Raw genomic sequence first — 6,000 nt, 5'->3', positions numbered from 1 at the left:
AACCCTTTTTTTAAGTAACAGTTTTGGGCTCCATCCATACGGCGCCGGGCAAGTCCTTGACCGGGCAGGTACACTTACGGTTGCCCATAGGTGTCCACATGCAAACGCAAGAAAATGGAGGACGTGACGAATAGTTTCCAAAACTCCGGCCGCAGTGCATTTTTGTTACCCGGGCATATTTCTTTTGCTGTGTGGACAGCATAAACGGTGAAGTTCTTTGCCTGCTTACGTCACCTTGTGCTCCTCCTCCTTAGAATACGATTTGCCTTAGCTTTTAACATTATAGAGCAGTCTTGTTTGGGAATGGAGCCCTAAACAACTTCATAGATGGTGGTCAGTCACAAACTCACAGTCGCAAAAGATGCCAGTTATGTTCTGAATTTCATATCTTTCCACCAAATATTAGAAAACAATAAGCAGGATCGATAAGGTGCTCATTATCAATAAAAACGTACGAGCTCCATCCCTAGTCTTGTTAAGTAACAGAGCATATCTGACGAGCGCCTGTCTCTTCTCTTCGTCAAATTTTGTCCATGAAAAGAGAACTGACAGCAGCACAGCAGCACTCGCATTATAAGCCAGCAATACCTCTACACCCAAAAAAATAATCTCTCAGTTGAACACATTTTAAATGTGTGAAACTTTTCCACCCATTTTATATGAGTAAATTTATATATGGGATATATGTAGTCCCAAGTCAAATCTACATTCAATGCAATGCATGTTGTTCAATTAGTCCAACTCATTTTCATTAACTTAAGCCAAGTTAATTATATGAACTTAATTAATTTACGTTTGTCCAACTCAAACAAATGTTAACGTAAATGTGTTGGTTCAACTCATTTTTATGGTATTAAGCTAAGATAAATAAAATACTTTTACATTTACATAAGAAGAGTTCGGTTTCAGGTTTTCTTCTGGATGATTTGTTTCAAGTTTTACAATATCAACATACAGATGCATAATGGATATATGCAATAGCAGTGATTATTGAATAATCAGAACATTTAAGAGAAAACCAATGCAATAACCTCAAAGTTACCATGAGTTCTTCTCTTTTAGCCTAGCATGGGGAGGGAGCTCAAGCTTAAACTAGCAGCCTAGCAGTTAGGGTTAGGGTTAAGGCTCAAATACTGACAAATCAAATTCTGACATATGACAGTCATCTTGCCAAGGCAGACACATTGATATGATACATTTAGCATTTTTAGCTCCCGAAAGCTTAAACATTTCCCTGAAAACCTAGAAAAATGCTGTTCCCAGCATGCTTTGCATAACATGTGACCAACTTATTTGACCAATCAAGGGAAAGGGCTGGAGTCACTTCTCAGATCTGTAAAATGTACTTAATAAAATTGAGTTGGATTCAAACAATATTCTCAGAATGATTTCAGCCTTAAAAACTACTCAATAAAATTGGTGAGAGGCGTGGTTTATGGGACTCTGGGAGTTTTCATTGGAACTCATTTTCAATGTGTTTTTAAATTCCATTACTAAGATTTGAGTTACATGAATGTAATATAAATGCATAATGTTAAATGAATAGATTTTGTATAAGCACTATTAATTACATTTGAGTTGGAACAATTTAATAAAAATGCATATATTGTAAATGTATATATTTAAGGTAAGCACGATTAATATTTGTTCAGTTACATCAATTCAATACATTTGCATATATTATAATTAAATACATTTAAATAAAGCCAACATAATGTAAATGTATCACATCTGGCACTATTAATAATATTTGAGTTATATCAATTAAATGTATATGCTTATGCCTTGAAGTGAAGTAATTAAATAAAGCAAACATAATTTATATGTGTCACATTTATAGGGGGGTTGAATCAGTTTTTTGGGTGTAGGATCTGTGAGAGAAGTCTGTTAATTTGCTGTATGTGTCATGTGAGCTTGTATGTCTGCTATTTTTCAATAGCTAAAGTATAAAAGAATTAAGGCCCTTCCACCTTGGGCCCTAGTAACTCAGTCCCACCCCCCCCCCCCCCCCCCCTCCTTGTGACGCCCCTGCGTGTGAGCGCAAAATTAATTATATGCGAGAATGCGGCCATATATATTTGTCTGCTACCTCGGTTCTCCCCTCCCCTGCTCTAGCAATAGTTCACAAATGTATATGAATTGAATGTTTAATTAGCAGTTATTAAAGTGTTGAAGATTGTGAAAACTTGGACAATGGCATAGTCACATAGCTGCGCTGTGATGAGAACAGGGGGACGCAGGCTTTTAAATAGCGTTTTGCCATTGGCATGTGGGCAGAGATTATTTTTTTTTACACGGAGGCATAGAGGTCCATCCGGGAAAGTGGAATTCACATATGATTCGTCCTGGTGTGGACCAGCTCTTGGAGAGCGATTTTACTTATTTTGTGATCTATATTTGGATTGTTTTGCCTTATTTGGATTGTTTTGCCTTGTTTCTTTTATTGATACACAGTGATTTGAATACTGTGTCATACCGATATAAAGGTTACGCACAGTGAACATACCCGATGTCTCTGGTTCACATTGACACATTTCATTCAGGTTTTTTCATATCACTCATGTCACTTTGTCTGCTGACCTCACTCAGCAACAAAATAAAAAATAAAATAAACAAAAATAAAAATAAAAACAATTCAAAGGAGGCAAGCACAGCAGTGATCACCCCATGATGTGCACTGCAATGTAGTTTCAAATGCACTACATTGCAGTTTCAAATGCACTACATTGCAGGTGCTTTTATGAGAGTAAAAAACTAAAAAAAAGAAGAAGAAGACACGTGTGACATGCATGATCTGGGCAGATTGCCCCAGGAAATGTGCCAATCTCAACCCAAAACAACGGTAGCTGATCTATAAGCCTTGTACAGTAGGTCTGCTATTTTCAATACTTTTGAAGGTTTTTGATACATAAACATATTGGAAATTGGATTTTTTTTTAAAACTAATTTCTAGATTTTATTTTACAATGGTCACATGTAATGGCAACCCCAGGGTTAATGTATATTACATTTCACTTTATTTAGAATACAATAAACTGTATTGCCATTGCAAGTGCATAGGAATTCTTGGAGCACAGCTCCCACGGTCAGCATTTAACAAGACAGAAAAACATATCCTCTCATACTCAATAATAAAAAGGAACTTCGTAGTCTAGAGCAGTGGTTCTCAACGTGTGGGTTGGGACCCCCAGGGGGTCCCCACATTATTTTGGGGGGGTCCCCAGATGATTAACTTAATGTGCAACATTGTTTTCTCACTCAACAGTAAACAAACCAACATAAAGTTTAAGTGTATAGAGGGTATCTGGACATTTCTAAAGTGACAATTTAAGGAGTTTTTAATACTTCTAAAATGACAAATTAAACATTGGCCAAATTGTCAAATATTAGAGGCAGAAATTGTGAAAATAGAAACAATTACAAAATGTAATGCCTCAACTCTTCGTGCTAGTCAGGGTGAGGGGTCCCCAGTTAAAATGTGGTTATTTTGGGGGTCGCAGCCTGAAAAAGTTGAGAACCACTCGTCTAGAGTAGAATAAAAACTAAAATAATGCATAGAGTGCAATTAATCTGTCATGATTCAGTTAAACTGTCATGATTCAATTCATTTATCATATTGACTACCGTCCTTAATGTCTTCTGCTACGAATCACACAGTGGCAGGGAAAAAAATGTTAAAAAATAATGTGGTGTGGGATGCTCTGTGCTCTCCTCCTACAGCACTGTGTGTAGCTTGTGTCCATGGCAGGGACATTTGAGCCAATAATTCTCTCTGCAGTTTTGACAACTCCTTGGCTTGGGTAGTTTTTTTTCCAAACCATACCGTGATGCCGCTGGTGAGGATGCTTTCCACGAGTCCTCTGTAGGCCAGAATGAGGGGCTGAGGACTGAGTCCGGCCTTCTTCAGCACGTGCTGGGCCCCTGATTCAGCCTGGGAAAATGAGTTGCAGAGGCCCTCATTGCGCGCTATGCTCCATAGCGCTGCTGCTACTCAAAGATTTGCCATTTCAGATCATGACAAGTGACAAGCCAGTGGGCCAATTACATTATATTTTAGTTATATTTTAGTTATATTTCGTCGTTGTCGGGTAATAACCGTGTACGTCCAAAACCGTTTGTTTTGTATTTATCATTTTAAAAATGATTTAAACTAGTGAAAACAGACGATCTACAAGCACACAACGCCTCGCACCGCGAGGCGTAGTGTGCTTGTAGATCTGCTGTTTTCACTACTTTTGTGCGACGGCCTTGTATGATGAAGCAGGGCTTTGCTTTGCGGGGAAAAAAAAAAAAAAATTGAAACTTGGAGATACACGTTCTCTGCTCAACAGTGACGATTTACTTTGTTGGCCGCCCAGCCCCCAAAATGGAAAGAAGGCCGACATTTTATTTTTAATTTTTTCCTAATGGCCGGGTTAGGACCTGGACCCGGCCGTTCGGGAGTTGTCACGCTTTTCCCAATGGCCAGCACGTCCCTGCTAATGAAGTACAGTCGCTGCTGTGCTTTATTCACTGTAGTAACCGTGTTTCCAGTCCAGCTCACTCAGATCTTTTGGCACAGGAAGACCAGGATTTTAAAGCTGTCTGCCTGCTACACCTCGGTCCCCTTGATGGCGAGGGGTTGCAGAGTGGGAGATTCCCTCCTAAAATGACTTCCTTGGTTTTGTGCACATTGAGGACAAGGTCATTACTGGGATGTTGTTCACCTGTTCCCTGTATTGACTCGTTCCCCCCCAATAATAAGGCCCTGGATGGTTGTGTCATCGGCATACTTTATTACAGTGGTTCTGTAAACCGCAACCCCCAAAATAACCATATTTTAACTGGGGACTGATGAGCACTAAGAGTTGAGGCATTACATTTTGTATAACACGCCAATACGGTTCTATTGTGAAAACAGCAGATCTACAGTACATGCGTTAGGGTTATGCGTTGCGAGGCAGAGCATGTAGATTGTCTATTTTCACAATTTCTGCCTTTAATATTTGACAATATGGCCAATGTTATTTGTTTTATTTTAGAGGTATTAAAATGGTCTTAAAAGTCCTTAGATTATCACTTTAGAAATGTGCAGATACCCTCTATACTGTGCACTTATACTGTATGTTGGTTTGTTTACTGTTGAGTGAGAAAACAATAGCCGCTTTCCAATCCGAGGGATTCGCACTTTGAAGTGTGCATTTGAAGGGCTATGACGTCACTGGGCCGCGCCAAGTGCTGTCCCATTCCGTAGGGCGCGTTAACCTATACCCTTGGAATGTGCACTACTTTCTCCTCGTTTTGAAGCGATGGTCACTTCAGGCACTTTGTTGGATAGCGGTGTCCCACAATGCAACGCGCCTCCACTATTCAACCCGGATCAAAACAAAAACAACAGTGTCTGCTGTTGTTTATGCCTCGGCGTTGTCGGAAGGTTCTGAGAACGTCGTGTCTCGTCTCGGGGCGGGCAGCTCTACGCATCAAATCCCTCTGAAGGCAACCTGTTCTCGGCTCCACGGCTCTGCTCCCCTCCCTTGGAATTGGTGGTGGAACATGACTGACATATGATTTGTTGTTGTGGCTTAATTAACACGCAATCCATCAAATTGTTTTCTTAATATGTGACTGGTGCTGGTGGAAAGGCCCATATGTCGCCGTTTTTAAAAGTCAGAAAATGCGAAAATAAGATTGGTTTATTTTTTGCTTTGTTTTTCGTTTTTTTATATTAAGACAGTTTGAATATATTAGAGGGTTTTCATTCCATAAGATATCTTTGTTAAGGTTGCCAAATGTTAACCTTGGTGTAGTAAAGTTGCCTTACTTTGGGAGAGATTACAGACCGTTTCTGGAGGCGGAGAAGTCAGGTCTTTAGCTTTGCATAGCGTTTCGATTGGCCTACGGAATCCATTGTTCCTCAGGTTTCACTCGTGTTCACGCTCTGAGCACCGCCCCATACAGTGGTGCATCTGGTTCTAGTGTGTAAACACTCTCACTGACTAACTTCATTTCGCTAATGTTATT

The sequence above is a fragment of the Nannobrachium achirus genome (genome assembly GCF_963921795.1).
Source record: "Nannobrachium achirus genome assembly, chromosome: 2".
NCBI lineage: Eukaryota > Metazoa > Chordata > Actinopteri > Myctophiformes > Myctophidae > Nannobrachium > Nannobrachium achirus.
This window is presented reverse-complemented; position numbering follows the sequence as displayed.